This window comes from Chinchilla lanigera, unplaced genomic scaffold, assembly GCF_000276665.1.
Source record: "Chinchilla lanigera isolate Chin_1 unplaced genomic scaffold, ChiLan1.0 scaffold00076, whole genome shotgun sequence".
Classification (NCBI taxonomy): Eukaryota; Metazoa; Chordata; class Mammalia; order Rodentia; family Chinchillidae; genus Chinchilla; species Chinchilla lanigera.
This window is the reverse complement of record NW_004955477.1, coordinates 7,139,682-7,162,570: the sequence shown is the minus strand read 5'-3', so window position 1 is coordinate 7,162,570 and position 22,889 is coordinate 7,139,682. Positions and strand designations below refer to the sequence as shown.

General features: G+C 43.8%; 1 protein-coding gene across 4 annotated transcripts in view; it reads right to left on the bottom strand.

The window, feature by feature from the left end:
- The window catches only part of Mgmt (O-6-methylguanine-DNA methyltransferase), a 272,039-nt gene that overhangs the window by 212,503 nt on the left and 36,647 nt on the right, over positions 1 to 22,889 (bottom strand). For 2 of the 4 annotated variants that reach the window (XM_013503088.1, XM_013503089.1), the window contains exon 1: positions 1,139 to 1,234. The exons of 1 other annotated variant lie outside the window; for it this stretch is intronic. The gene's annotated coding sequence lies outside the window, so the exon portion shown is untranslated. Of the gene's footprint in view, positions 1 to 1,138; positions 1,235 to 22,889 lie in introns of those variants that run through there. One more of the 4 variants, XM_013503087.1, reaches the window with a different exon arrangement.

The window sequence follows — 22,889 nt, the reverse complement described above, 5'->3', positions numbered from 1 at the left end:
CTTTCTGAGATGGCCAAAAGGGCCCTCTGGAAGGAGCTGTCTGACTGTTACATCATCACATAGAGAAGAACCAGATAAAGGCAAGAGGTACAACTGTGGCCTCCTACAGCTGACCTGTTTTGTTGAAAAAGTCCCTTAAATCTCTCTCCATTTAAATAATGTTTTTTATCTGTAGAAAGAAAAATAAATATGTAGATGGAATGGTCAGCATAATCATTACAAGGACTGTATATAAAGAACTGGCATGAAAAAGGGTGTAGTATTATCCCACTGCAATAACGAAAGCCCTTGGCTTGGATAGTCTGCCTTTCTCCTCAAATATCTCATTAAACAGTACCAAAATCTTGCCTACTCTTCTAAAGTGACTGCCACCTCTTCTCCCTCTATCCTGGGGTCCCTCCTCATTTCTTTATTCTGCAGTCATTCCACAGACGCTTCAGGACAGGGAGCTGGCATCCCACAAAGGCATAGGCATCACATGCTTAAAGACTTATAAAGCATTTGTTGAATTTCATTATTGGTGTGTCCACTATCTAGGACAACTGTCCATGACAGCATTTCCCTTCTTTTCCTGGTGACACTGCTCAGAGAACAGGGTTCCAGGGCAAAATGAGGAGCTGAATGTACTCTCCCCTTGTAGAAATTCACTCCACACAGAAGAGGATGAAAGGCTATAAGCAAAGAACCTGGTTGATGTATGTTTAACTTTCAAATGTAGCTCATCATGGAGCAGTGTTTTTTACCTTCTAACCTTGTTCAGGATGAACTATTTTCTAGCAGAGCTGGAGGTAGGAGGCCTGGGCACGGTGCTTAGACAAGCATGACCTACCACCAGCACTAGTATCAGGCAGTATCTTCCTAGCAAGCATTAGAAATTGCTCCCAGCTAGTTTAAGCACAAAAGCAATTGACTGAAAGATTATTCCAAAGCTCACAGGACTTCTGGGAAGGCTAGAGGAGCAGGCTCAGAAAACAGTGGAACCAAGACTGGCCACAACCCAACCTCAGCTACAATCAAGCCTCAGGAAACATCTGTGGGGCCAACCAGGGACAGCAGAAGCAGTAGCTGGCACTGTTACTACCACTGCCTTGGAAACAGGATATAGCATCATCATCACTGGCACACTCTGCTGCCCTACCTCCTGATCATCAGGTCCTGAGTCAAGTCCCAGGCAGAAGCCTGAACCTGAAGCTGGGATCTGGCCAGGACAGGTCTGTGCCCAAGCAGCAGAGCACAGGGACATCCTAGGAAAGGAAGGGTTTGCCAAATTAGTACCATAGGAGTTTGGGACACCACACACACTACAATCATTCAGACTCTGAGCGCTCCAACTTGAGGAATCAGTCAGACTTCTCCACATTAGCCTCCATTTTTAAATTAATAAAACAGGAATGCTACTCCTGACTCAAACCTCACAGTGCCCTTTGGCAGTCTCACTGGAGATAGCCAAGTCCAGGGCTCTGTGACCTGCTCATTATGAATGTGCCAGAGGCCAATGCTCCATCCTGATCAGGCCATACCTTGTGGTTACTCCATTCCAAGTATCTGGGAGACAAAGTCAGTGTGCACAGATAAGGCAATGGAGGTGGCAGGACTGTGCTAGGAGGGTAACTGAGGGAGAATTTCTGAGCAGTGATGGAAGGGTGTCTGAGATCTCTCCAACAAGAGGGCAGAGCTCAGCTCTGCCAGCTTCTCAAGAAGCAGAGCTTCACATGGGTATCAAGTCTAACCCCAGTGACTGGCCTACGACCATGGACAGGACTGGATGAATGTGAAAGGCTGTAGGTCTTCAATATGGTAAAAGAAGGACATTCAGCCTAATCCAGTGCAGCTGAATGAACTACCCAAGTAGGGTTCTGCATCAAATAGCACATCCACCCAGCAAGTAGCCAGAGGCCTCATGTTTTGGCTGGGCAAAAGGAACCCCCAAACTCTGAAACATGCCCCAGCTGTAAGCTATGGTGCTGTCCCCATCTTCTTTGACAAGCATCAGTGTGCACCCCATGCCCATCATCATGACACAGAGTGTAGATGACGTGCCCTTTCATCCAAACTGCATCAAGAAAAACTCCCCTGATCAGTAAGTTCCACACATGTACTCAACCACAAAGCTAGAGAAAGAGTGGCAGAACAGGAGGTTTCACCTATGTTACACCAATACCGGAAAAGGGAAATCAGTATACAACTGGAATAACTTATGCATTCAAATCTGAGCTCGCTGTGAGTAACAGACTCCACTTCCTATCCACATTCAGTTAGCTAGTCATTTAATTATGTGAAGTATAAGCAAGGAAAGTCCCTAGATTTGCTTACAGATGCAGGAGAATTGAAACAAACCCAACACATCCCACCTAAACAAGAAGAGGACAGGACCTTCTCACCTTAGACTAAGCCTCCTAGAATGCCCAGGCTCTTCTGGGCACAGTCTGGCTAAGGGGTATTTTCATTGATGCGCTGGGCTTTTTAGCCTCTTAGCAGAACTTTGCAAGTAAAAATGCACCATAACTCACTGACTGCTACTTTGCCAAAAAAAGGGGTAAGCAGCAATTTTATATCAACCTTGCCAGAAATGGAATTTGATGTAGCACAGAAACCTACATGTAACTTTGCCATAGATCACCAAAGCATTTTACATAGTCCTTCCCCAGGCAGAAGAAGGAGCAGTGTAATTGTGAATCCTGATATATAATGAGCAACATGTTTCCAGGACACGCTCTAAGCCATTGAGTCTGGCAGACAGGATAAGAAGCCCAGGGCGGGGCTGGGGATTTAGCTCAGCAGCAAAAGCACCTGCCTGGCAAGCGCAAGGTCGTGAGTTCGGTTCCCGGTACCGGAGAAAAACAAACAAACAAAAAAAAGAAGCCCAGGGCTGTGCCAACAAGTGGAGACACATCCCTTAGGGCTGGCAGCTAGCAGAGATGTGAGGTACACCTGCAGACTGAATGGGTGTGTCACAGAAGCTAGAAATTGGGCGGTGAGAAAAGTAAAACTTCAACAGCAGGAAATGTACCAGGCTGCAAGGCCATCTCACCCCAGGGGGGAGGCATACATGGGGACCACATGACAAATGCCAATGGGCAGTCTATTGATGGCAGCAGCCTGGATAGGGCCCAGCAGCTTCGATAGGTGGACACATCCTCACAGAGCAAAGCCCAAAGACATCAGGACCAATCCCTATTGGCCTCTAATAATAACATCACACCTGGATCTTCACCCAGGCAACCACCAAGAGGAACAGTTCAACTGGTGATGGCCAGCTCCAAATACCCAAGAAGTATGCTCAGAAGGATGTGAGACATTTTGCTCACCATAACTCTGCAAACACACACAGCATAGTCCAGGCATTGAGTTCACAGCAAGGGGATGGCTCCATACAGGGACCACTGCTGGGTGGGAAGGGCAGTGCTGATGGAAACCACAGATGGGAACCACAGCCACACCATGGGGAGAGCGCAGCAGTTGAGAACCTCCAGAGAAAATGATGTCTGCCCAGAGATGTGAATTATAGGGAGGAGATAGCCAGGTGGGAAAGCAGGCTGAGGTGGAGCCAGGAGAGCAACGTGACCCACAGGAGGCTGCAAAGAGACTGGCTATGGGACTTGACTGACCATTTCTATAGTCTGACCCTTCCCAGGGAAGCCAGTTTCAACCAAGGAGAGCTCATCCAGTCTGTACAGTATTCCGGAGCTCCTTCTACAGCTGTGAAAAGAAGGAATGCAACAGGGTCTGGGAGTCATGGAGAAGACCTTGGAAGTTATCCAGCAAGGAATGACAGCAAATTCAGAAAGGACAGAGGCAGAAGGGGGACCAAATAATGGCAATCAATAAACTATTTGCAAATAAATGTTTTCAAAGACCAGAGCACCCTTGTGCATTTGCCATAGGGTGAAGCAACTGGAAACTGAAATCAAACAAACCTGGTCTCCTAGAGGAGAAAATTACTCACAAAGTAATTCACACTGTTCTGCCTGTAGCTTTTTCACAAATCTAAAATTATTCCAAAATCAAATTTCATTTTTTAAAAACATCAATATATATAGGGTAGGATGATTTAAAATATCTCTGTATTCATTTTGCTTTCTGCAGTAAGTGTGAGTTTATTTTACAAGAAGAAGAAAACTATTACAGTGTAGTGTGTGGTGGTGCTGATGTGAAGAACAAATGGTTAAGGCAGTGTTGGTTATTGCCAGTGAGCCCACCCTCTCTCACCTATAAAACAAAGCATTACTGACACTTTCTACATCAAATAAAAACTGAGGTATGAAATGTTTGTGTTTTTAAAAAGGTTATGAATAAAGAAAAACTCCAAGAAAGTCAAAACATAACCCATTATACCCATCATGATGACAATAAAATCCCTACAGGTTTGGCCTAGCATCCCCCAAAACTGATAGAGCCCTGCCCCTACCCAACCTGGTATTTTTTTTTTCAGTATTTCTTTTTTCTTTATTTTCTTATTTTTAAAAAATTATTTTAAAAATAAAAGAAGGAAAACATATTAACAAACAGACATCCATTTATAAAATAGCATAAGAACAATACAAACAATACAGAGTTAGAGACAAAGTTGTAAGAAATTAACAATGGTTATTGTCTTACATATTTATATCTTCAAAGTGGTTTCTCAAGAAAACAAATAGAGACAGGCAAGATTGATCAAATAATCATTAACTGTTCCTTTCAGTAAAGCTATAGAAGACAGTAGTAGAACTACGTTAGCTATCTTGTATATACATACATACATAATACCCCCTTTTTCCCTTCTCTTTTCCCACATCTTTTTTCTCTAAACTCAAGTGTAATTACAGACCCTTCAAAATTGTTTTCACTTTCACTTCATTACACTTTTAAATTTTAGACTTTCAATTTATTTTTTATTTAAGAATACCTCTCTCTAAGAACTAACTCCTACCATCTTGTATGGTGAAGCTCTGCATCATTTCCAATGTTTTTTTTTTTTTGTTTCCAACCTGGTATGTTAATAGGATCCTGTTCCCTCCACTTTTGTGGCTTCTCACATACCACTCACTCTGCCCTGGGGTCTTTGCACTGTAGCCCATGTGCCCCGAAATGCTTCTCCCTCTCATTTCTGCACAGCATCCCTGGTCACTTAACACACAGCCCTGCTCAAATGTCACCATCCCAGAAAAACTTTCTTAAAACAGTCACCACTTGCATCCTTCTTTCTTGGCTTTATTTTCCTGTACAGCACTTACATGATATGAAATGTATTTTGTTTATTTTCTGTGTGTTGCCTTCACTAAAATTTAAGTTGCAGTACAGGTAATAAATATGTGAGAAATCTAGATAATAAATAAGAAGTCTGCTGAGAGTTGTATGTTTAAAAAATGGGAAAAAATGTGTATCAGATAGCACCATCCTCTCTCTACTCTTCCTTTCTTGACAGGGCAGATGTGATGGCTGGAGCTGTGGTAACCACCTGATAAACATGAGGGAAGGGCCAAGTGCCTTGAGAAAGCCTGGCCGCAACACTGTGAGCTACAACATCACCAGCAGCTGTGCGCTGCCGGACTTCTACTTATGTGAGAAAGAGAAAGGCTGTTTGTTTGAAGTCCATGTTTTGAAGAAATTCTGTTCTCTTCAGCCCAGACTAGGCCTAGCTGACCTATATCCTGGCACTTACAGTAGTATCTGGAACTTTGTGGGTGCTCAGCAAATACTTATCGAATAAATGATCTGGTTATACAAAGTATGTGATTATGACTAAGTGAGGACTCAGACAGGTTACTATAAGGATAATGGGAGCATACAGCAGGAGCCTGATGGCCTGAGGAGTCCAGGAATGTTCCTGGAGGTGTCAAAGCGGGAGGGAGAGTCAATTTCTGGATGGACAGGCGAAGGAAGGCAGCCTCTGAAGAGGTCGGGTGGGGGCAAGGTCCTGGAGCCACAAGGAGCCAGAAAGTCAGAGAAAATACAGGAGGAGCCCAGCTACATGGAGGGAGAGGGCCAGGTATGAGATGGGCCACTGCAGCAGCTCTTGGAACAGTGAGGACCGGGAATAAGGAAACGAGGAAGAGGGCAAATGGCAGCAACAATGCCATGTGCATCCAGGGCAGGGAGGAGAAGCACTAGGAAGCCTAACTAGGAGAACAGGGCTATGCTGTGCGCACATGTGCACCGTTAGGATCTGTTCCAGCTCAGTGTATGCTGTGAGCTTTCCAGGCCAGAAAAAGGAAACTCAAGCACCTTTCCTGCAAGCTCAGGTTTACAGAAGCTACAACCAACAGGGGTTGCCCTGGTCATGGGCCCCTCAACCCTGGCCCCCTGTAGACCACCAGGTGGACCTGAAGGAATATATCTGGGGCAAACAGGGTCCCTGTCAAACCCAAACAACCAGTTTCCAACTTGCTGGACGACACTAAATAACCAAATATGTCAGAAATTTAGAATTAGACCATAGGGTCCTGCGGCAGCTCTCAGAGCCCAAGTCTGAATGTTTATTAACAACTGTAGCCCCAGGGCACATGCACACACATGACCCCAGGTAAAAGAAGACCACAGTCCTAGGTACAGTACAAAGGCTGGGGTCCTGCTGGACTCCCTGTGCTGTCTGCCTACATGGCCTTTCATCACAAATTTCTGGACATGGCTGGGCTTCTTGTCCTCCTACTTCCCAACTTCCAACCCAGAGTCTGGCAGTGCCACAGAGCCCACAGGGCTTCTCCCTACATCACCATTGTGGCATCCACCTAAAGCCACAAGAGGGGCTGACATTAATTGGTGGCAGAAAAAAATTGATTTTTCATGGCTATTTGAAGACCTCTGAGAAATGAAGTGCATTTTGTTTCATCTCCCTTTTAACATGAATGGCGTTTAAATAACAATGTTCTGAATTAAGCAGTTGGCGCCAGAGGCCAGTTCCCACTGTATTAAAAGCAAGAGACTCAGAGAGAACAACTGTCTTCTTTCTCCTCTACTTGAAATTTTCCAGGCTTGCTGCACATGTCTAAAAACTGGCCTTCCAGAACCATCTTTGCAGCTCTGTACCTAGCACTTTTAACCATTCCCATGGTCAGGACCAATGCTCAGAAACAGGTCAAAGAGAAGAAATCACCCGACTTCTTAATAAGCAGTTTGCACACAAGGCTCCCAAGGCCCCTGTTGTGTGGATTGGGGTGGGTAAAGTGAGGGCTCAGCTAGTATGAGGAGGACCAAACCAGCAAAGGGAGTAGACCCCCATGGCCTCTGACCCAGCCAGTATTAAATGAAAACAAGTTCTGCTACCTCCCTGCCAAACAGAGAATAGGATAGAAGCACCAGGGAAACAGCTTTGGTCTTCATCTTTCATGCCAGCCCACCTAAACTCAGGCACTGGGGAGTATTGTAATCAGAAGGAAAGCAAATGTCAAAATCTGAGAAGACAGAAACTACTACTCCCCTATCACCTAATCCTAAAGCTGCCCACAGGAGGATGGCAGAGTTAGTGAATGGGATTGATCTTCCCCAAGTGTGACAGTTGAAGAGGAAAACACTAGGCAGAAGCAAGGTCACTAGCTAAGACCCAGCCCACAGTGTCTGCTAGAACCAGGGAACTGTGCTATGTCATATTCAACAGAAGATAACCGAAGCATGGATGTGTTCCTTTCACTCTAACAACCAGAGGTGTTCAGTTAGATGGAAATGGGTCTGCCCAAGAAAACTAGATTTAAAGTTTGCACAAAAGTATCACTCTGGAGCCTAATGTCCTGGCCAAACAAATGAGAAAAGAAAAATGATCCCCCTGGTTTATTGCTAAATTTCTGTGCATCCAACTACATGCAAATAAAACAGAAATTCAGTACTCAAGTCCACACCGCTAGGGTCTTGCACTTGCAGACTTCCAGGACACAGGAGCCCCTATGGCATGAGGCAGCCTTTTTCATAACTACCACTAGAAACAGCCTTTCATGACCAACACTAGAGAGAGCATGCCAGAACACCTTTCGGATGAACAATAGTTTTGTTGCAAGGAATACTCTAACTTCAAGAACACTGGGGAGTAAAGGATAGGGGCAGATTGGGTCCTTGAGGTTAAGGGTCTAGAAGCTTCCCAGACCCCAGCGTCTTGCTGAAAGGCTCTGCACAGTCATCTAAATAACATGGTACATGCAGCATATTACAACACAGATGCAAAAGCATTTATATGTCAAAGCCAAGATTTGGAGGGACAGCTGAGGAACTGGCTCTCTGGTCTGTAAACCAAACATCCCTAGATATGAGCTATCACTGTCTACACTTAAAGATCATACTTAAAAAATAAAACCTGGTTTTCCTCCAAACTTTTCATGTAGATGCATCTATTGAGGTAAGTATGAGTAGCTGCTTTCTTCTGTGATTTCCCAACCCTCTTTGAACCTGTGCCACCAAGCAAAATCAAGGAACAGTTAGAAAACCCACTGCTGAATGTGTTTGTGTGTAAAAGAAATAAATCACACATAAAGAAACTTGTAAAAAAAGACAAAACAAAAAAAATTTTTTTTCTCTGTATACAGATTTAACAAATTGTTCCAGAAATCCCCTGGAACTTCAAGCACTTCTGAGAAATGTTTCCAGATGACAACAATCTTTCACATAACCATTGGAATAGTTCAGCTAAACAGTCCATCTAACTGGATACTGATCCATGAGAAAAGAACAGGATACAAAAGGGCCTCTATAAGTCTTTTGGGAAGCTTACAAGTACTGATCACCTATTTCCTTAAGAAGTTTCCTAAAAACTTTTCCTAACTGCCATGTCACTTCAAACCAGAGACATACACACACAAAGCTATTCTATGAACTGAAACATCCCAGGGTGGGGAGGTGCTCATACCTATATGCACACACAAAGGAGGTCCAGTGGGCAGCTATAAGAGGTACAACCACAGGCTAAGCACTGTCTATCTTCTAACAAATTAACTGCTTGCAGGAAAATTTTAACACCAAAATGAGAATGAAGTGGAATAACCACAAAAATTGTAAAGTAAAGCAGGCAACTTTCTGTGGGCAGCCTCAGATCCAATTCTTGGAAGTTCTAGGTCTCTTTTCTGTGTTTAAATAGCTACTTCCAAAGCAAGAAGGGAAAAGCAGTATTTCAAGGCACTGCATGTTGAAGTCATTTTTATTTCCCTTGCTTTCTGGAAATTTGCTAAAATAAGAAGTTGGAGTACTTAATGCAGCAGATACTATCATAACAAAAATGTGCCACTCTTCCAGCCCAAATACCCAACCCATAGATGATAAAAGGAAACCAAGTTACAAAAAAAAATGAATGAAATCCAGACCTCCAATAAGGAAGGGGACAAAATAACAGTGCATGGCTACTAAACAGAACTGTGAAATAAAGCAAAGGATCCTTAATTTGACAGAATGCACTCTCCTACTCACAGCCTCCCCTCATCAAAACAACAGTGGTATGTTTCTGTGGCAGATAGGAGACAACATTCCATCAGAGGCCTAAACAGCAGACAGAGCTGCAGCAAACCCTATATGGGAGGACAGGGCTAGATTGTATCCAGCAAGACTCACTTCCATCCTGCTATCTGAGATCTCAAAGCTAACAGCCAGCAAGGTTGTGAGACCTGAGCCCACCCAGATGATGCCCAGTCCTGAGAAAGGAGAAGTGAGGACTTAGAGGGCCCAAAGAGGAAACAGTTAGCTGACAGAAAATCTGGCTTAGACTTCAAAGCTTCTGCAACTTCTCCATGGTGGACCCAGGAAGGGCAACAGGCATCCCTGCTTTTGGTTTTAGCTCACTGGCTGCTTTGCCTTCTCTATACTACAGGCTCTGAAAGCACACAAAGCATAGTGCCCATTTCCTTTTGCATTTTCTCCTCAGCCCAGCATGTTCCAAAGGATATTATTGGCCATCAAGAGATGTTTTTGGTATCTCCACGGTACCTGACAGGTACCTAGGAAAGGCTAAAATCCCATCTGAGCCTTGCCCCGGAAACATGCCCCTGACCCCAGCACTCAGGCTTCTGGTGCTAATTTTTTAGAGAGACACAGTCCCAAGACTCTTTCCAAGTCCTGCCCAGTAGGAAACACCATGGCACCCACCACTCAGAAAAGGAAAGCAACCTGACCTCCTCGCCCTTCTTATAAGATGCCAACCTGTGCTGCTTTACTTAAAATCCAATGGTGCTCCTCTATCTTTGATAACAAGAACAACTCAGAAGAAGAGCTTCATAATCCTGACACCTTGTGAAAGAATACACTAACAGCAAAGGAAACTCCAAATCTCGTGAAACGTAGGATGCTATGCCCCTCCTTTGGGCACTGGGCCAGCACAGGTGCCAAGACCCACCATAGACCTCAGAAGCTGACAGCTAAGCCCAAGACATCCTACATCCCATAAAAGTCTTAAATCACATTTTAATATACTGAACTTCAGTTCTGATCAAGAATGACTCATTTATAATTTGTTATGAAAACAAAGAGAAAATACCACATTTTCCCTCACTTTACCCCTGCTAGAACTCTTACTGCTAACATCTAACATACATTAAGCATTTCGCAAGAAGGACACAACACTTCCCGGCCACTGGGTCTAGCCAGATGGTGTGCCCGCAGGTCACCCCCTGGTGGTGCTGTGTCTTATGCTGCCAACAGCACATTCCTTGAGGCCTAGAAAACTAGCACTTCAGGTATCAACTAACTACTATGCTGTGTGTGACAGGCTGTCATGAGAAGGAAAGAAGGTGGCAGGCTAGAGCTCAACGTGAAGTGTCAGTTCTTACAACTATATGACTTGGAGCTTCAGCTTGAATATGTCACAAGAGAAAGCACCCATCCTGCAGAGCACGAGAGCTGGGGAAGTCACTGACTTCTTAGGGAATACACAATGCACTGGCATGAAGGAGGTCTGAGGGAGACACTACCTTCCTCAATTAGGAGAGCACCAAAGCTGGCAGGTCCCAAGAAGTGCTTCTGCCACACCACTGGAAGTCCTGGGCAAGCTGCAGCCTTGATAGAGGGGACAACCTCCCTGAACAACTCTAGCAGACAGCAAGGCAGGTTAAAGTCATTCTCACCCAGGAAGAGTCTGCGGCAGCCAAGTAACATATGCTTGTCTGTGATCAGTCCATGGGGAAAAGGTCATAAACAGCTAACAAGATCTTTCACCTGTGCACAGATAGACTACTACCTTAGAACAGATGACTCACTAGTGAGATAGTCAGCTAATACTGGGGACCTATGAGAATGCATGTTTCTGGGCTCGGTACCCAAAACATAGTTCGTGCCAACTCATATAGCACAGCAAACCCAGTTAGAGCAGAATCCTAACAGGCATCCACCAAAATCTTGAGGGCAATCTCTAGCAAACATCCAGGAGCATCACACATCAGGGTTAGGACTTACACTGGAGGTTTAGGGGAGACCTGCAGACACTTTGCGATGCAAGAAAATACCAGTCCACTTGCCAGGGGTAGCTTTCCCCCCTTTCTTCCTCCCCAGAACTTTTGGAGGTCCTGAGGCCCTTCAGTAGTGCCCTCTGGGAACATTCTGCCTAGCTAGTAAGGAGCTCAAGGTCAAGAGCTGAGTAAAACCTGTCACAGTGGCTGTGCCTTGTTAGCGTTCTGGAAGCTCCTTTCCCTTTGACCCCACCCAGACTTCCAGGACAAGGACTCATTTTCCACCACAACATGCAGGAATGTCCAGGAAGCATAGTTCTGTTTATATTAAACGAACATGCCTCAGTTCAACATATAGTTCCTGTCCGTCTTCTGCCAAACCCCTCATGGCTGCTAGCCACACCACCCCTGTGCCCACCCACCGACATGCTTCTCTCTGTGCACACGGAACCCAGTCTTCACACAGGCCTGCCTGTGTGAGGTGCCTCCCCAACACACTGACGAACAAAATTGAAGATCATTTTGACAAACTGACCTGACTACTGTCTCTGACCTATGACTGCCATAATGAGGCTGTCACATAAGTTTTCTGGAATTTCTTCAGATTGTAGAGAGGAGAGGCCTGTGGTCCCCTAACGCAAAGCAACATAGCCTGCTACTTGTTAACACCTGCGTGGCAATGTATGAGCCAGCAGAATTAAGTCCTCCTTACCCTTAATAAAGATGAAGCTCCACCACGTTTATGCAGAAAAGGATGCTCCAGTGAGGAGCAAGTGATGATTTATGACTTGGTGTCTGAATGGAAGAGCCTGATGTTCCCGACATACTTGGGTGGCTGTGAGCAAGCTGGGCCTTGACTGCACCAGGATCTGATGAGGGCCAGTCCTCTTAGACAGAGCCATCCAACACCACGGCTATACGACTACAGAAACATGCTTACTGCCAAATGATTAACCCAGCACTCTGGTCCACATGGCAAGAAATTTTATGTCCTAAATTAGTTACATTATACCCAAAGCCTATCAGTGGCTTGATAACATGAACATGTAATTCTATACCTTTTACTCTTAAGGTAATAATTCAGTCTAATCCTGCAGCTGAAGCCAAGATTTCCAGACTGAAAGTGTACTTTCCATTTGATTAAATACTAATAAATGCAAGAATAAAACTCCAGTCTTTTATCTTACAGTAAATTCTTCAAAAACCATATACTTTAACAATTAATTTCTTCTCTGGAGAAAGGGACAGGTCCTTCCCTTCTAAGACAGCTTCAGTCTAAAATCTTAATTACAACAGTTAAAACATAATTTATAGTAGTCTAGGACTTATAGAAAGATGACATCACTGCACAGGTTCTTGGATTCTTGAAGTGACTCATCAGTTGCCAAATCTCCAGTGGAGTGCCCTGGACAATCATTAAAAGGACAACATGTCAGTTCAGTCCTCACTCTCCCTGCTGAGACAAAAAACATGCACAAAGCGACAACCCTCACCCAACCATGTGAGTTATGATACAAACAGAGAGATAAACACAGGTAAAACCTAGCATGTTTTTCTATGTGTTTAATACTTTAAAATTTGTAAAATATTTTCATATATTTCATCCAGTAAGGGAGTAAAATGTTGCCAAAGAAAGGTGGTAAACTTCACAGAACATTTTATTTGTTTTCCACCCTAATAAACAGAGTATTGAGCCAGTGCATAGACAATGGACACATAGCACTATGCATCTTGCATATGCATAGCACGTGAGTGGTACCCGGGTGGCCTGTCACATGCCCTCTCCTGTGACCACGGAGAGAGCTATCCTTCAATGGGAGGCTCCCTGCTGCAAGCCCACAGAGAGGTTAAATATCCCCAAATAAGGTAAACAGGGAGTGTGCCCAAATCACATAACATCTGCTAAAGCATTTCCTGAATAGGGTCCCATTCTCATTGCAAGTGACAAAGAAATAATCTATTTAGAAACTGAAGTAAAACTTGTAGGAAGCCCAAAGGAAAATAGCAACTTGATTAATAGTCCTGGGCTGTGGCACTTGAGTTAAATTAAGGAATATGCTTTCACCTGGAGTAACAGTGGGATAAAAAGTCTGGACTCGGAAAGTGAAAAGCCCAGCCTGGGCCTCAGGTCACCTTGAGCTCGCAGCTTTCTCAGGTCACTTTCAGTACATGAGGTATATTTCCTTCTTATAATAGGGATGTTGTGGAGACCAAAGAAACAAGAATGGGAAGACACCCAGCAGCCCCTCATGAGCTAGCCCTTCATCAAGAAGCATTACACTGTACATAGCCTCATCACAGGACAACCTAAGCTATGTGCATTATATAAGCACGTGATGATCAAGGACATAGTTGCCAAAGGTTAAACCAAAGCAGAGAATCTGTCAATGCAGCCAATGCAGATGCAAGCGTTAGCTGTAAGATGCCAGAGCTATGAGGAAGCAAAAGGGAAGGCAAAGAAGCTATGGAGCAGGTATGGGGGTGGGCAGCAGGGAGTGGACACTCCCAAGTAGACACACAGCCAAGCAAACTTATGGCATGCCCTAAAGGGCCTTTGTGAGGCTGGGTGACTGGTTTTTCAGGATACAAGACACACGTTTCCTTATATCAATATAGAACAATATTCTCCCTCCATTATTAGAAATAAGCTGAGGGACTCTATGTTTTCTTAACAAAGCAATGCCAGATGTCAAGGGAATGGCTGGCAAATCCATCAAAAACTGCCCCCTGCTGTGCAGGAGACACATGCAAGTAGAGGGTAGAAATATCCCAATGTATGCCTCAGGTGTGAGTTATCTTCAGGTGAGGCTGCATGTGAACTCAAAGAGCAAAGGACACTCTCCCCCGAACACTGCATCCATAAATACCTTCTGGAGCTCAAGATGGAGGTGGGGATAATCGGAAAGTTAACCACTGAATAAACACTGATTTATTTTCCCTAAAGTTCCACCTACCAACCACATTCAGAGAAACCCTGCCTCCATTTCCCAGAGCAGTGTTCAATAACAGTTGGCATTTACATCTTGGTGTTTTGTAAATGCTCAAATTTCTATTTTTGCTGTGAGTATGTATAACATTAGTGACCCATCAAACTAATAAAATTCTGGTTGAGTTTCCAAAAGGGAAGATGAGTAAGCAACAAGAAGGTTACCTTTTCAACTTTATAATAAGCAAAAAATAGTGGACTTGAATTTGTAAAATGTTAGTTAGGGAAGGGTTGTTTTATTAAGCAGTTTTATATTGATTCGAGATTTTTATTAACATTAACCTGACTGCAAAATGGTAGGTATTCATTTAGGAGATATTCTGTACTGTTTCTGGAGTAGGAGAGCAATTTGCCAGATACTTTGATTTATGCCTCTATTGTACCTCACTCTGGTCCAGCCAGGGCTCATCTGCTCACCACACTGCTCCATGTTAATCTCATCTGACTTCTGGAAGTGCCACTCAGGTAAGGGGTGAGGGTGCACCTGCCTCAGTTCACTCCACCTCACCCAGTGATGCCAGCATGTCCCTGCCCCACTACCTCTTCCTGGTTCTGCTCAGCAAGGCACATTTCCTAGCCACAGCCTCTAAGAAGAATTGCCTATTTTATAACTTTAATTATAAATGTACTCTTCCAACAATACATTTCCAGCAGCAAACCTGGATGTCAGACATGATCTCTTACCCAACATACATACATCAAAGACAGAAAGTGTCTAGGCAATTGGATGGAACTTCAAATGGAGCACTAAAAACAGCAAGATGGACTCAGAGAAAATGAGTGGATACCAAACTACTTAAATAACTAATATAAAAATGGTCCCAAGCTCTTCCTGGGACATTTAAACCAGGAACCAACATAGTGCAAGGCTGCCCCTACCCAACAAGAAGGATCATACTCAGAGTTATAGTTCAAAGACCACATTGGAATGGAACCTGTTTCCTGAACGGTCATCATTAATTCATTAAAATAAAATTCAAAAAAAAGAAGACCTTTCAAGGAAAGTCTGTCTTGCTCTTTTCAACTGCTATGGATTTCTTGGGGAAAAGCAGAGACATTCAAACGTGCACTTGCAGAGCACACCACTGACTTAGAGGTTGCCTCCTCAACACTGGTAACTCTACTCCTGCAGGGTGCACCTGCACCATAATAATACATAGGTCCACCCTAGTATGCACCATTGAACTTTTACCCTTCTCAGTCACACCACTTACAAGACGGTTCACCATGTCAAGATCTCCAGCTCTGGCTTACTAAAGATCTTATAGTTCATGGCCACATTTCAAGGAGCCACAACACCAAGCCAGACCCAAAACTCACACACAGGCTCAGGCTCTTACCCACAAATGGACATGGTACAGTCTAGCTAAGGGACTGTCATTATGATAAGGACACCAATTCTCCTTTCAAGGAGCCATCTTAAGGACTTGCCTTGATACATGGCTATAAGGTAGTGAAATGGTGCCCCAGCCGCAGAGATTTGGAAACATCCTAGAGAAGACAGCACTGTCCCGCAAGCCCTCTGAAATGCCTTCACGTAGGAACAGTGGAGAGGAAACCAGCAAAGCCACATCTTACCCATTCTTTCTACCTCCCCCTGGACTGTGAGCACCCAGAAAACACAGTGAACCAGGACCACCGCTGCCTCTCCTGATGGGGCCTTGGCACAAACAGAGGAAGCATCTGTGGGTCATGCATTTGCCCTGCACATGTGTTCCTGGGTAACAGACAACAGGCCAAGTGCACCTGCAGGTAGATTTGGTGCTAGACAGCATGATAATCCTGAGTCTCCTAACTCCTCTGTTCCTTAACTGTCCCTTCCTCCCTGCCACTAGCGCTGCAGAAAGCTGGGCAGCAGAGAAGGGACAGATCCAAATCCATACTCCCAGACCATGCCTACCAGAGCTGGATGATCACACAATAACTGACCAGCCTCAGGAGAGTCTGGTGCCCGCAGCTGCTGTGAAGGACAGTGCTGCCTGGGTGGGATATGCTTACTGTTTGAGTCTACTCAGACTGTTTAACAAAATACCATGGAATGGGTGGCTTGACAACAGAAAATTTCTCCTCACAGTTCTGGAGGCTGGAAACATAAGAAGGTGCTGGGAGATTTGGTGTCGGGTGAAGGCCCACTTTCTCACAGTTGGTATCTTCTCACTGTGTCTTCACATGATGGAAAGGACTACCACTTTGAATCCTCTTTTGTAAGGACACTAATCCCATTGCTGAAGGTAAGGTACTCCCAGCTTAACCACTTCCCAAAGGCCCCACTTCTTAACACCATCACCTTAGGGATTACTCTTTAGCTTATCAATGGGGAACAGAAAGAGTCAGATCACAGCACTCCGGGCAGGAAAAAAAGGATGAAAATATCAGATTAAAGTAGGAGGAACTTTAGTGGTTTAAATGAAAATTTAATGTTTAATATAGAAAAAATCATTTTATCTCAAGTTATTTGAGATACTTATATACATGGGGAAGATATACATAAAATTCACATTTAAACACAAAATGTGTGTTTCAATAAAAGCAAAATCAACCTGCAACCTATTTATCTACAAATAGCACAGTGACAAAGTATTATATAACTGCCTTCTTCGGAAATAGGAGTTATTACAAAATTATACGTAAGTTATATCCAATCTTTGTTCAAATAATTGAGTAATATAATTATTTCTTATATTGATATACTCTCACTACCATGAGGAAAATCTCCATAGTGTATTTTAAGAAACTAACAAAAATGTTAAGACTTTGAGAATGTTATTGTAAAATTTAGTGGGTACATTTTATCTCAATAACAGAATGAATTCTTCAAACAATATTCACAGATGAAAACCTCATGGATCTGCAATGTTAATTTCAGGGGTACCCTGAATTAAAAGAAAAATCCAGACTGTCAAGAATGAAAAAGATTTGATAATTAACTACTTCTTTAAACTTCATGATGCTGCAGTTTTCTGCATTTTGACAAGATTTTAGAGAGGGCTTAGCACACACTGACCATACCAAGGAACAAAGGCAAGAGTCAATGTCCGGAAAGCAGAAGACATTTTCATACTCACTCACTGAGGTAAAGACAGGAGTCCTAATCAAACTCCCTGGATATCACCTTCCCTTCCTTGTCTTACAATGTCTTTAGAAAGTCAAGATATTTTAGTTCTGATTGTGTTCCTACTCTGAACACCAAGATAGTATAGGCAGCTACCACTGTGGTCCCAAGGGCACAAAGAGGAGCCAACTTGGTGCCCACACAGCACTGTGTGCTAAGGTGAGGGTCCAGCCACCTATCCTTACCCAGGAGAGTCAGGCAGTGGCACGCTGGTAGCAGAAGGCCAGATGAGTTACATACAACATCAGACATTCCTTTTCTCTAAAAATGAAAAAATATGCATTTTTATTGTGACAAAATACACACATTTACCCTGTTAACTATTTTGTAACTTTACAAATTCAGTGGCACTAACATATTCATAATGGAAGAGGTCAGGGATTTAGCTCAGTGGTATAGAACCTTCATGGCACACCCAAGATCTGAGTTCGATTCTCGATACCAAAGAAAACCCAAAAATATTCATGACAGTACAGTAATTCAAATGACTTGCTGCTGGGTGGCTCTGAACACATTGGGCAGCACAGGACAGTCCCATTGGGTGGTACAAGCCACCTGATAAGACAGTCCTGCATGTACCACTGGTGGTTCAAGCCAGCAGACGTGTTAAATATCATCGTAACTGTCCATGACCAAAACTCAGGGAATGTTCTCCAAGGGATCACTTCATAGCACATCTGAGGTAAGTTTCCTTTTTTAGATGATGCCCACCTGGCAACTGGGTAGAGAGTAAAGAAAAGAAGGGACCTGGTCCACTCTAGGCCCCAGGGCCAGTAGGTGGTTCCTCTGGCTCCTGTCTCCAATCAGTGCTCAGAAGGGACTGGCTCACTCCCCTCCTAACACTCAGCTTCATGTCTCTACCCCTCACTCTTAACTGCCTTCCTCCTGGGCCCCCCAGGCCCTCTGTGACTCTTCCTCCTAACTGCTATCTGGAGCACTTCACAGTCATGGGAAAGAAGAAACTTTTTAATTCCCAGAAGTTAGTTTAAAAAAAATATGCAAAGAGATTTTGATGAACCAAGCAAACATTACATCCCAATGTCATGTGTACCACAAAAGAGCTAAATGACAAGGGCTAGAGAAATACATCACCAGGCAGAGCAGAACTACTTATCTGAAGTCACACCTGGTTAAACTGGAAAACATGCTACACACAACCCCTCTGTGTTATTCTGTAGGAAATTTTTAGCTGAAGATTTAGTAAGTCTATTAATCCTAAATAACTTGGAATTAAAGTAATTAACTATTGTTGTATTATAAACTAATTTCTCTTCAATAAAATATTTTCTACAGAAATAGCATAGGAATATAAGCAAATCTTAACCTGTCAGGCAAAAAAAACAAAAGGAGAGACAAAGACAGAGACAGACAGAGAGAGTTGAGGACAGAGAGACAGACAGATGAATGTACAGAGTCATGAAAATGACCACAGGACCACGTGTGTGCAGTTCCCGGATGTGTGATGTGTAGGAAGAGGCAATTTTAAATGTGGTCTCCAGGGGCAGGAACTATTGTGTGTAACATGTGAACATGAGCTAGCACATCGTGGGAATGCAATAAAAATTAAACCATCATGAGAGAAAACTCTATCCCACAGCTTAAAGCAATATAGTTTCCAAATACTTCTGAGTAGCAAGAATAAACATCTCATACAGGTAAGGCAAAAATGTCAACCCAAAAGGAAAACACAAACAGAACCCTTGTAAAGTCAAATGTCTGACAAAGACTCTAAGTTGCACAGTGAACTTCTATAACAGGCCTCATGTTCCAAGCCTGCTGGACCCACTCTCTTGAAATAAGTGCCCAAATTGTTTGATTTTTACTGAATTTCATTGCACTGATTATTCCATTCAATAAGTAATTAGCACTACACATAAACCATCTTCATGACAAGAAACATTACCTTTGTTTATTTCAACCACGTCAGCAGTCAGTGCTGAGCAGTCTATCTAACCTGTTCTATACTGAGGGTTCTGTACCACTCATCCCCACCTGCTCTCTCCCTTTCAGAGCTCCAAACCCCTGTTCTCCTCTCCTGATAAACACAATGTTTCCTGGGAAGATCACCTGACAGTCATTACCTTCCCCAGCTAGTGTTCTTCCCTGTGGGGACCCGGGCTCATCCTCCTCCTGCCCCTCCAGGGTTTCTGGAACAGGTCATGCCTGTTGCTTCCTAAGGTCCTCACACCTATGAGGTTGCATTAAGCCAGAGCTTCTAAAGATGCACTGCAGGGCATGTGGCCATCAGAATCACCTGAGAGAGGGACTTCTAACTGCACCCAGGCAATCTTATCCCATGGTAGTTGGCGCAAGAAAGCCAGTGCTCTCTATGTGCCTGTGCAGACAGGCTGTCCCTCTGGGAGCCTGTCCCAGAGAGAAGGCAAATGTGGTGAGAGAAGCAGAGAGTAGTAGACGATGCCTCACGAACAAAACCTTCAGAGAAAAGGCACCCCCACCCTGCACAGGACTTGATATCCACTCAGAACCTACTGCCTTTGTAAATGTTTTATCTCGATCCAAACTCTAAAAACCTGTGGTCAAATAAAAGAAAAGCTTTAGGCTTGTTTCCTGGATGCTGAAGTTTAACAGATAAAATGTATTGAAAGTAGATCCATATTTATTTTGGGGGACTGAAAGGTTTCTCCATCTTACCAGTAACTAATACAATCAAATGCTAGCAAATACAGCAGCACTCCAAAGAAATACAGTGTGAAGCTGCACAATAAAAAGTTGTACAGAACCCATTTGTCATTTTGGTCCACTCACCAGAGGCTCTGTGTGCTTGCTTCCAACAGCAGCATCATAAATCCCCATCTCAGGCCCACTCACAGGACTTTCTTCTTCTTGCACTGGAATGCAGGACTTCCTTGTAACTGGAAAGCTCATTCCTCGGGCACCTGTATTCACAACTCAATCGAACCCTCTTCAATGGGGGGACTAAGACCTTGATTTCCTCCATGAGGGCTGTTTTTCTTCTAGGATTCTGGCCCCACACCCAGTGGCTGGCTCCAGAGTACCCTGGGATAGGTCTGCCTCAGGCAGAACATTGTGTGTCATTCATACAAGAAGACACCTCAGGGCTGGGGATATAGGTCAGTAGAAGAGTGTTTATCTAACATGCATGAGCCCATGGGTTCAAATCCCCAGCCCTGAAATAGACCCCTCATTTCTATTCCACCCTTTTCCCCAAAGGCATAATCCTCCATGTACTCACTGCCCAAGAAGGAAATTTTAAATCAATACCTATAGATATGATCCCTGTAACCCCAGCAGGATGGAGGCTGAGGTCGGAGGCTCTAAGTTCGAGTCCTACCTGTGGAACTCTACAAGACCCAGTCTCAAAATTTTAATGAAATACAAAGGTTTTTTTTTAAAGGGCTGGTGATTTAGTTTGATGGTAGAGTGCTTGTGTGTTCAATCCCCAGTACTTAAACAAAACAAACACCTATAGAACATAAACCAAAAAAGTCCAGCATTTAAACTCAAGGATGCAAAATTAGTGCAGAGATGGCAGCATAACAAAGATGACCCTCAGACGGCTGGCACCAAGATCACCTGTCTGAAGGCTCGCAACAATTCCACACTACACAGGACCTGGCTCACCCTGTCCTCAGATGTCTGCCCAACATGTACTGAAGCACCATCCCACCATATCCTCAGGGCCCTGTCTCACCATGTCCTCACAGATTCTATCTTTCCACACCCTCCCAGAACTAGTCTTGCCAAGCCAATCTTCTCTGGGCATATTCTCAACTAGTCCTCACAGGCTCGTTTTTACCTAGTTCTCCACTATTAACCACAAAGCACTGCAGTGCAGACACTCCTCGTTTAGTGACTAAATTCCATTCCTGCAACTAGGTCATTAAATGAATTGGTCACTGAGTGAGGAATTGTACACAGTATGTGAATTACAATATTCAGAACAAAGAAATGATCAAAGGAAACTCCAACTTGATGACTTTGCTTCCATTTGCATAACTCTGACATGCAGTGCTGTAATGTGTAACAAAACATAAAACTACACTATTGTACAAAAATTACAGTACTGTATAAATAAGGTGTGCTGTACCAAAAGAAGACATTGAGGCTCTATTAAATGAGATGCACAGAACTGTACAAAAAAATTACAGGTTTGCAAGTCTGAGCTGCAGGTTGTAAGTCTCAACAGCATGCCTCAGTTGTTAAGTCTGAATACTTGTTAAACAGGTCAGTTGTTAGACAAGAATATCTGTATTAGAACCTCCATTTCAGAGAGAGAAAAACAGGATTTGGGGATCCTAGCCACTAAGTGAAGTGAAGACTGTAATCCTATTCAGTATATGGTGACAGGATTCCTTAAGAACATGATGAGATGAGGAGTTTTTAAAGTTGACTAGGAGTTAGAGGGGGTAATAAGAGGGTATTTTTTAAATAGAAGACACAAAGTATAAAAAGACAGAAAGTACGCAGTTCTACAAATAACAAATATACTTTGGATGGAGCATTCCAGAAAAACAAAATAAGAGGAAATGGTAGGGCTGGGGACTTTAAGGGGGTCTGAGGACTGAGCATAAGGCAATTAACAGTGACAAGCATGAGCACAAAGGGCTGCGTGAATGCTCTGAGGTCAACCAGGAGGAGTGAGATGTACTGAATGATGATTTCACCCACCCAAAGGAGCTACAGAGGTAACAGAGAGGCAGAGAATCCCCGGAAAATCCACACAACTGGAAGACTCATTTGCTGTGAGGAGGTGGGAATGGGGATGCAGACAAACAGGGGTCAAAGATGGCACCGGAACAATTCTACTGAGAGGAGGGTGAGCTGCTGACAAAAGAAGGGTAGGCAAGGACATGGGAGGTGCAGTGGAGTGTGGCAGGATACCGTCTCTGGCAGAGACCAGTGGAAGTTCTCATCCACGGTGTACTGACATTTGGGGCCAGGTAATTCTTCTCTTGGAGGGTAGTCCTGTGTCTTGTGGGATATTTACAGGCACCTTGGCCTATTTTCACTGGATGCCATTAGCACACTTTCAGCTGGGACAACCAAAACGTCTGCAGTGAGAACACACTCATCAAGACACATGGGTCTAGCGGAGACACAACAATGAGCAACTGAGACCTAAGGCACACAGTGAGGTGGGCAAATTGTACTGGGCCAAGCTGTACCCTCTGAGCAATTTACAAAGCCTGCTGGAGTACTCAGCAACCAACTGAGGGGGACACAACAGCAAAGTACAGCACCTCAGGCTTCATGTTGTCAAGTAAAGAATGCTTTTCAAATATAATGTCCAGCATAGTCAAGGAACCAGGGTCATGTAGAAGACATCATGAGAAAGGACAAGCACACACACACACAATAAAATAGTGGCAGAACCATGAAGATTTGAACATTGGATTTATTAGACGTGGACAAAAAGTAACTTAACTATTTTTAAAGACATAGGGACAAGGGTGTAGCTTAGTGGTCAAGTGCCTGC